Source organism: Sinocyclocheilus rhinocerous, unplaced genomic scaffold (genome assembly GCF_001515625.1).
Source record: "Sinocyclocheilus rhinocerous isolate Xijiao unplaced genomic scaffold, SAMN03320098_v1.1 scaffold3206, whole genome shotgun sequence".
In the NCBI taxonomy this organism is placed as follows: domain Eukaryota; kingdom Metazoa; phylum Chordata; class Actinopteri; order Cypriniformes; family Cyprinidae; genus Sinocyclocheilus; species Sinocyclocheilus rhinocerous.
The window spans coordinates 127,022-137,023 of record NW_015626039.1 but is presented as its reverse complement, the minus strand read 5'-3'; the positions used below and the strand labels follow the sequence as shown (position 1 = coordinate 137,023).

The following is a 10,002-nucleotide window of genomic DNA, read 5'->3' as shown; positions in this document are numbered from 1 at the left end:
ACTATCTTGAACCCTGCAATAAGCATTTACTCAAACTCTCTTTTATGAGATGAAGAAAAAAAAAAAAGAAAATCAGCCCAAAAAAATCGGCATCATATATCGGCCATCGGCTGCCCTGATTTCTAAATATCGGCATCGGCCAGAGAAAAACCCATATCGGTCGACCTCTACTATAGACAACAGAACCCATTATAATCTGCGATTCTGTCTACACTGGATGAGGCACGGATTGAAACAACAAATCTCCGACAGTAAACTGATAAACAGTAAACTGACAGTAAAACTCTATTTCTGACATACAAGCATTCGCGCCGCTCTGACCACCTGAAAGGAACTGATGATGCAACAGCGCTCGCGTCCGATGTAGATATGTTAGGATCACAAGGTAGGCAATTCAAAGACTATTTTTCACAACTCACTACACAGTGTCTTGTAATGTCATCTGTCTGGTTCTGTTGATGGAGTAATCCTGTGTTTGCATCTCTAGTATTTCCTCTCCTCCTACTGAAAGCGTGTATCAGTGGGCGGGGCTAAAGAGGCAGTGATGTAGAAGCAGGCGTTGATCTTCTCCTGTGGAGGCGATGCTTAGCCGCACTGTTACGTCATAAAGTGGCACATTCCAAAACGAGTTGTTTTCTGAGCTTGGTTTCAATAAAAGCTGTTTTTAAGCTAAAGAGAAAGTTTTGAGTTTTGAAACTTACAGGATGTTTTTATAGTACTTCTCAGTCTATATTCTCAGTGTGTATTTATGTTGTTTTGGTGTATGTTGCAGGATCCCAGGGGCTGTGCGGAGCTGCGATGTGGTTTTCAGCAGTGTCTTCAGTACTGGCAGCACCCATCGCTACCCTGGCTCTCCCTCTTCCCACGGATTGGCGCAGAGCGCAAGTTCTCTGGCAAGTGCATGCCATGGGCCCAGGACGCAACGCTGCTGCAGAATCTGATGAGTGACTGGTACAAGAGGGAAATGAGTTTAAGTGTCTGCCACATGCGTGAATATAATCATCGGCCCTCTAGATGCTGGCATTTTGTCAGCCTTTGAAAAACTATTTGACTAGATGCAACTGAATGTGTTGTTGACTGTTTTCTTGTGTGTTGTAGGTCTGTGAGTCTGACATCTCTGTACAGTCTCCTGAAGGCCCGACTGTGTCCATATTTCTACCTGTGCTCGTATCAATTCACAGTGCTGTTCAGGGCGGCCGGTCTGAGCAAAGTAAAGCAAACAAACAAACAGTGTTTCACTGACGCGATCTGGAGCTCTTTGCTCATTTTTCCCCGTGTTTACACCGGATGCTACTCTAGACAACAGAACCCATTATAATCGGCGATTCTGTCCACACTGGATGCGGCACGGATTGAAACAACAAATCCCTGACAGTAAACTGATGTCCCGCTCTATTTCTGACATACAAGCATTCGCGCCGCTTCTGACCTGAAAGAGAAATTGATTCGCGACATGACGCAACAGCGCTCGCGTCCGATGTAGATATGTTAGGATCACAAGGTAGGCAATTCAAAGACTATTTTTCACAACTCACTACACAGTGTCTTGTAATGTCATCTGTCTGGTTCTGTCGATGGAGTAATCCTGTGTTTGCATCTCTAGTATTTCCTCTCCTCCTACTGAAAGCGTGTATCAGTGGGCGGGGCTAAAGAGGCAGTGATGTAGAAGCAGGCGTTGATCTTCTCCTGTGGAGGCGATGCTTAGCCGCACTGTTACGTCATAAAGTGGCACATTCCAAAACGAGTTGTTTTCTGAGCTTGGTTTCAATAAAAGCTGTTTTTAAGCTAAAGAGAAAGTTTTGAGTTTTGAAACTTACAGGATGTTTTTATAGTACTTCTCAGTCTATATTCTCAGTGTGTATTTATGTTGTTTTGGTGTATGTTGCAGGATCCCAGGGGCTGTGCGGAGCTGCGATGTGGTTTTCAGCAGTGTCTTCAGTACTGGCAGCACCCATCGCTACCCTGGCTCTCCCTCTTCCCACGGATTGGCGCAGAGCGCAAGTTCTCTGGCAAGTGCATGCCATGGGCCCAGGACGCAACGCTGCTGCAGAATCTGATGAGTGACTGGTACAAGAGGGAAATGAGTTTAAGTGTCTGCCACATGCGTGAATATAATCATCGGCCCTCTAGATGCTGGCATTTTGTCAGCCTTTGAAAAACTATTTGACTAGATGCAACTGAATGTGTTGTTGACTGTTTTCTTGTGTGTTGTAGGTCTGTGAGTCTGACATCTCTGTACAGTCTCCTGAAGGCCCGACTGTGTCCATATTTCTACCTGTGCTCGTATCAATTCACAGTGCTGTTCAGGGCGGCCGGTCTGAGCGGTGCTAAAGGCATCAGTGCACTGCTGTCCCCCACCACTAGAGGTTTGCGAGAGGCCATGAAGGCAGAGGGTAAGAGCACTTTCACTTTCAACCAGGACTCAGCAGGAAGTGTTTCCACTTTTGTGTGCCATATGCATCAGACGTTTAGCCAACGGTCCGTGGGCGTGACGTCTGAGGCTGAGACTACACTAGCATTGGTGACTAAAAATAGGTCAAATTGTAAAAAGTATTTAGGGTCCAAATTGTAAAAAAAAAGTCCCTGTGTATCCTTAAGGCCCAATCCCAATTCTATTTTATACCCCTTCCCCTTCCCCTACCCCTCCGCCTACCCCTTCCCCTTGTCCCTTGAAACAGAGTGTCAAGGGGTAGGGGTGAAAATATTCCCCTAAGAACTGTTCAGACATGAAAATATGTTGTGGCACTATCGTGCAGTCTGTAATGATATGACGTTAGCAAACTTTAGCGATTTTTTGCAAACATTTCTTTGAGTAACATGACCGTAATATGAACTCACGATTGAATGCAACATAAAACAAATGATTACTTTTCGTTAAAATCTTTATTAATGCCAAAAAATGCTTACATTTGTGTCTTTTTGTTCTCTCGGGCAGCCATGTTGCCGCTGAAGCCGGTTTACGCTGAGATAATTCATACCCCTTCGTTTGAAGTGTGGTCCCGAAAAATCTTCGTTTGAAGGGTTATATGGCCCTTCCCCTTACCCCTACCCCTCCAACCAAAAGAGAATCGAGACACCCCTACCCCTTCACGTGAACGTGCGAAACGGAGGGGTAGGGGAAAGGGGAAGGGCTAAGGGGTAGAATTGGGATTGGGCCTAAGTCTCAGAAATTCAGTTTTATGAAATTTAAGGCCATAAAAAAATCTTATTTTAAGACAAATAACAAAAGGTCTTAAACTTGGAGACTGATCAGGAATAGTGAAACTACCTAATGTGATTATTAAACGTCCAAAGGTGATGTAATTGAATAAGCATGAGCGCAGCACATTCAAAGTCAAAACGCAGTGCTGTTACACATTCTATAGGCTTGCAGTTTCAGAGCAGTTAACGAGCAATGAGTACCAGTGTTTCCCCTGCCATTATATTAGGGGGGCGGCCCGCACCCCCCGCCCCCCTTGAAGGTCAAGTTAATATTTAATTATATTTTCTCTATAGCGCCAGATCACAACAGAAGTCATTTAAAGTTACCTTTCCTATAGAACAGGGTATATACCTTGTTTTTTTATTAAGCAAACTAAATAGCCTTATGTTATTTATCTTATTTGAGAAATTTTCTTTGCACCCTTCAATTTCTTTCTTTTTTGTTTTTGTTTTAAATAAAACTTGAATAAATATTTTTTTGCACTACAGTGATTTTACCACAGTTAATGGTGGCTGCTTTGTCTCATGCCTAAGAACAGGTTTTGCCTGTGCTGAATCACTGTAATGCATAACCTCAAGGGATATTTTATTGTTTTCTGAACTATATCAGTGTTGTACTTTGTTGTGTTCAGGGATAGAGTTTTCACTCCCTCTGCTGGAGGAGAGGAGGAAGAGCAAAGGGCTTGCTTCATCTCAGCTAGGTGAGAGTGTTCAGCAGACTGACAGTGAGGAAGCGGCCAGCGGCGCTGCGTGAGTACATGACTGCTGACAGCTGATGGGAGTTGATTCTGCTTTCAATATTGGTCAATGCATTTGTCATCTTTGCTTTTTACAGATTAAGTGAGCACAGTGAAAATGAGGAGGATGATGAAAATGATGATGATGGTGGATTTTCCTGGCTGAAGGAGATGGGCGTCCAAGACAAGATCAAGAAACCAGATGCCATTTCCATCAAACTGTATCCTTTACAATCAGCCCGAGCCGCACATATTTATGCAATGCTTTAGTTAGGAAATCTGAATTGTTCATAAAATTAAAATATTGGCACATGGTGTTTTCATAGTTTGTATTCATTTTTACTTATTAATTTTAGTTTATTTTTAAGTTAAACCAAATAAAAAATTGAAATGTTTGGCATCAAGCTGAAATAAAATATTTTTTTTATTATTTCCGTTAACATTTATTTTATTTCAAGTTTAAAATTTGTTCGTTTTTAGTTTTCATTTTAGTTTTAGTTAACTATAATAACCCTTTATGGAACATGACATCATGTGTTTTCATTAGGGCTGTCAAAATTACAGTAACCCTAATGAAGTAAGTAAGCCCTCCAGTAACGCGTTAACGCAAATTCATTTTAACGGCACTAATTTGATTAACGCGCGATTAACGCAGCGTGCATTTTCTGTTTGACCCGTGGCCTAACCGTAAGTTAGTTGGAGAAATGGAGATGCTGACAGAGTTGCCAACTTATCGACTTTGTCGATTTAGCAACTTTTCAGACCCCTTTAGCAATTTTTTTTTTTTTTTCAAAAAAGCACCTAGCGACAAATCTTTAGGGTTTGTCCAAACTTTATTTAGTTTCTGAGACTCGCCGGTACTGCCGCGCGAGCACGAGGTTCCCAGCACGCACACCTCTTTCTCTGTGTCTGTTCTGTTCAGCGAGCGGCTGAGAGGAGAAGTGCTTTCAGTTGAAATATATATTATGTTGCTTCTCAAATTTTACATGCAAGTATAGCCGAAATCACAGCACAGCTATTGTCTTTATCTTATGTGTAGCCTATTTGATTTCATCAGACGACGGCTCGATTATCAGGATTTTTGGTTATGTAGTCTTAATGGGTCGTGTTTCAGTCACTATTTCATATTCATTCCGTTGTCTGACAACAGAAACAGTCAAATATACCAATGAAAACAGTTTTATTGAGAATTTAGCTGCATCAAAATACAGTATGTGGGCACAGAGAGGCAAACAAATGTAATAATAAATGTAAATTTTGCATGTTCAAAAGAAGTGAGCTGCCCTGTCGTGCGAATAGTGTAAACAGGCTTGTGTAAGTATTGCTCAGTGCAAAGAAAGAAGTAATGGGAACCTGGTATTTCTATGTTCTTTTTTTCATGTGTCTAATAGACATGTTCTTTGAAAAACATCTATGACCTATGAAACATGTCTAGTTTTCATGCTCTGTTGACTATGGTTTCACTAATAATAAACATACATTTGCATAAAGCATCCAAATTTGTCCATGCCCTTGTTGATTAGAGTATTAAAAACTTGAAAAGTATTAATTTAAGGTAGATTTAGAACAGATAAAAAGGTGCGATTAAGTTGCGATTAATCACGAGTTAACTCATTACAATCATGCAATTAATCGCGATTATATATTTTAATCGATTGACAGCCCTAGTTTTCATATGGCGTTTTATTAAACCTGAAGGCTCAATTTACCATGATATAGTTCCTTAAGTCGTGCTCCAGTCGTAAGGAGCACAGAGAGGTGCGTTTGGACCACAGACCAGAGTCCGTGGTGTTGGTTGAGGATTCAAACAACCTTCACGCTGCTCAACTTCCTCATTAACTGTAAGAGTTTGGTGGCTGGAGCTGGTTCTCAGGCAGGACTTCCTCCAACACTACTGGCCCCTACAGCCTTCAGAGGGGCCACACTGCACACGCTCAAGGTACGAGGCCTCGTGTTTGTCTCCCAGCATCATGTTCTAGATTTGTGCTGTCGTCCCATTCTCAGTGTTCAAAGGTCTTTATTTGATTTAGATTGATGTATTCCCATATTTTATATGTATTAAAATTGTTGTACTTTCGTTTTATTTTCTTATTTTTTTTACTGTATTTTTTCTTATTTCTTTATTGTATTTTTATCTTATTCATTGTTCTTCAGTTTTTATATTTCAGTTTTTATATTTCAGTTTTTATATTCATATTTATATTTAATTTTTATTTTTTTTTGTATTTTACTTTTGTATTATTGCATTTTTTTTTAGTTATTGTGTTTACATTTTATTGCAATATATATTATTTTTCCATTTTTAATTTTATTTATATTTGATTTCATTTTTATCTTTTTAATCTTATTTATTTTATTGTACTTTTGTATTTTTTATTCTATTTATTGTACTTTTGTATTTTGCTGTATTTATGTAATTGTATTTATTGTATTTGAATCTTATATTTTATTGTATTTTGTTTTTCAGTTTTAATTTGATTTTGATTAATTGTATCAATAAATTTATTTATATTTTATTATTGCAACCATGTATTCTTATTGAATCATGTCATTTTTCTAATGAAAACATTTTGTCTGTGTCTCTCTTCTGCTGCACGTTTCAGGCTCGTACTGTGAATGTGAAGACTCAGGTGAGAATGGGCTATCAGGACGTGTGCAGTCTGGAGGTGACGGGACCCATCATGCCCAACACGCTACACGCGCTGACGCAGCTCCTGAAACCCGCTCAGAAAGGAGAGTTTTCTGTGGGTCTCTACACCCATGAACCCACAGCTGTCCTCAATGTTCCTGTCAGCCAGACCTCTGAACCTCAACAATTGGTGCGTTTAATCACACGCAGTGCTTTAGCTCTGAGACAGAGCATTTTGTGTTTGTTACATTTACACTCGGGGAAACAAAAATTGGTGTGGGATTTACTTTGAAACAATTTTCACTCAGAAATTGCTAGTAAATTTCACAAGAAACGGTAACACATTGACAAAGTAACACATTTAATTAAACATCAAATTTTGAAGTAGAAAGACTGAAATAGTACTTTCTTGTAAAACATAGTTCAATAGTCTTTACAACTTCAAAAATACTTTTTAGTGTACAGTGTCATTAGAGCTGTTTCAAGAGCTATTTCAGGGGTTCCCGAACTTTTTTTTTTGTTTTGGTTAGGTGAAATATATATATATATATAAATATATGTTAAATATATTCTACAAAAATAAACATAAATATTATATAAATAGAAATGAATATATAAACAGATAAAATATTTAAGAATTTTAGTAAGTGTTTTATTTTTTAATTATTCATATTTAGGGCTGTATGACTGGCAAAAATATAAATGTGATTATTTTGTCACATATATTGATTAAACTGTTATTTTTATTAGTAGTTTTAACTTTAAATGATTAGAGTATTTATTACTTTTATATAGTTTTAATAATTATTTTTAGTTTGTTTTTAATACAAAATTGATATTTTTGATTTATATATATATATTAGGGCTGTGTATCACCAGCAAAGTCACGATACGATACATATCACGATACGGACTGCGCAGGGACGCATTTGAAGTCGCGTTCGAATTGCGGCAGCCTTCGTCGCGCAATCGGCCTTCAAATGCAGCCTTCGGAGGATGCATCGCGAATTGGGACGGTCTTCATTGCGCCGCCGTGACGCAATCGGCCTTCAAATGCAGCCTTCATAGGACGCGGTGTTTGAATTGGGACACAGCTTATATATGCTCTATTCATTCTTTTTTAGAAACCTCGCACTTTTCTACTCCATTTTAAACGTTGTAAAATTTTAAACAAATTAAGCGTGGTCCACTGCTGCACACGTGCCACAATATCGATACAGGGCCAGCTGTATCGATACTCGTATCGTCAAATCTCTGTGACGATACATAGTCGTATCGATATTTTGAACACAGCACTAATATATATATATTTTTTATAACTAGTTTTAACTATAATTATGAAAAAATGATTGAAATGTATTTTTGTTGTAAATTACAAAAGTACTGTAAAATAAAACAATGTGATAATTATAATTTATTTTACACCTTATTAGTTAAATACTAATATTTGTCAAATTCTTCACTGTCAAACATTCAAACCCTCACGCTTTTAATATTTCAAATCATAATGTTTTTTGTTTGTTTGTTTTTGTTGTTTTTTGTCTGAATACTGCTGAAATGCTGTAAACGTCTGTCCACAAAAATGTTGGAAATTATGCAAATGTGTAAATAAAGTAAACCTAGACAAATCCCCCATTTGGGAAGCCCTGCTCTGCTCAATAACTAGTTTTAGTTAATTTTTCAGTATTGCATGTTATTTATGATTGACATTTCTCTCGTCGTCTTTTATATTAGGTCTATGTAGACAGAAAATGTCATGCTCTCATGTGGTCTTATTTCTAGGAGGCCGTGGTACAGGATCTCAGCAGGTGTGGCCTACAGCAGAGCTCCGTTCAGCAGCTGGCATTGCCGAGCATGCTGGGAAAGAGTGCGCTCAGACAGCTGCACATGAGAGACTATTCGTACAGCTGGAAGTCTTGAGATCCGACTCTCCTGCCCCCATGGCCACTGGGAAAACATTTATAGAGACATGACAGGCCAGGCCTATTAATATCTCTGCCATATCAGGCTTCCTGTGACGCTTACAGTAGATGTACCAGCTTGCATGAGTGCTGCTGAACTCACATAGGGATTGTGCTTGTATAGTGTGTAGCTTTTAGTTTTGTATGAAAACATTAGGAGTTTGGACAGTTTTAACTTGTTTTTGTTTTTTTTTGTCAATTGGACTGTAATGTGTTTTAGGCTATGTGTGATTTAAAGCTTATTTTTTAATCAACGTCTCTAGATGAGAAACTAAATATTCCTTCCTTGAGAAGTGTGTGTGTGTATGTATGTATGTATATATATATATATATATATATGCAAAACTGTGTTAACCTTAAACCTTAAACCTTAAATACACCACCACAGAGGATTTTAACATGTTTTTATCACATTTGCATGAATTTATCATATTAAATGAGTTGAAATTTTTTCTGCTTTGTGTCTCTCATAATAGTGTCAAAGATGATTGCGAAAGTGCAAAACATATGTTTAAAGTGAGAGTTTCAATGTGTCTGGCAGGGAAATAATTGAAGGATAATTTGCCGTCTGCTTTAGTGATAATGACTGGTGAACTACATTGTCCTGCTTATCCTTACATGGCTACTTTATAAATAAATTAGCGGACATGAAATATTGATTTAACCCTCATGTGGTGTTCGGGTCCTTTTTGCTCTGAAAATTTTTTCTTTTTCCCGAAAATACTAGTTAATGTTATCGCATTGGACTGAAATTTTGTGACTTTGTTCACAAAGGGTATAACTACTTCTAAAAACTTTTTTTGATCATTTTCATGATAATATAGCATAATGAGTGATTTATAAGCAATTTTTTGAGGGAGTGCCTTTTTTGCTCTGTAACCTCGTAAGTGTGAAAGGGTTCTGAACACAACACAAGGGTTAAGTGCAAATAATGTTATATGAAAAGAAAATGGCACGTGGCAAAAATCATGGTATTACTCTGGGGGGAAAAAAACAAAAACATTTGTCATGGCATGGGTGTGCAGCAGAGCAAACAGCACGGGTGACCGGCAAATGTGTGAAATGTGAAATGTGCGATTGACATGGAGGCATATATTGGAATTGTGCCGAGACGTATACTGCCATCAAGAAGACGTCTTTCATGTGAAGTCCATGGTTATTAGATCAAGACAATATCAGGTCTCATTCTGCATGTGCTACAACAGCCCTGCTGCAGAGAAACACCCCATAACAAGATATTACCACCTCCATGCTTTACTGCCAAGGACTGAAATGCTCCAGCGAAGCTCTTTTCATGCTGAGCTAATCACAATGACCACAGCTGATCACAGTTGAAAGTCAAATGGCTTTGTGTGTTTGAGAAGGTGATTAGCTACAACTGATTGAGTTTACAAGTCATTTTTAGAAGGGGGTGATCCTTTTTCCTTTCCTTTGTTCTGACATGTTGGTGTTATATCTTTCATTTGCATGTTAT

The 10,002-nt window shown here is 38.4% G+C and overlaps 1 pseudogene; it reads left to right on the top strand.

Moving 5' to 3' along the window:
• LOC107709368 (protein downstream neighbor of son homolog) overlaps positions 1 to 8,833 on the top strand; it is a 10,954-nt pseudogene extending 2,121 nt beyond the window's left edge.
• Positions 8,834 to 10,002: the final 1,169 nt, after the last annotated feature.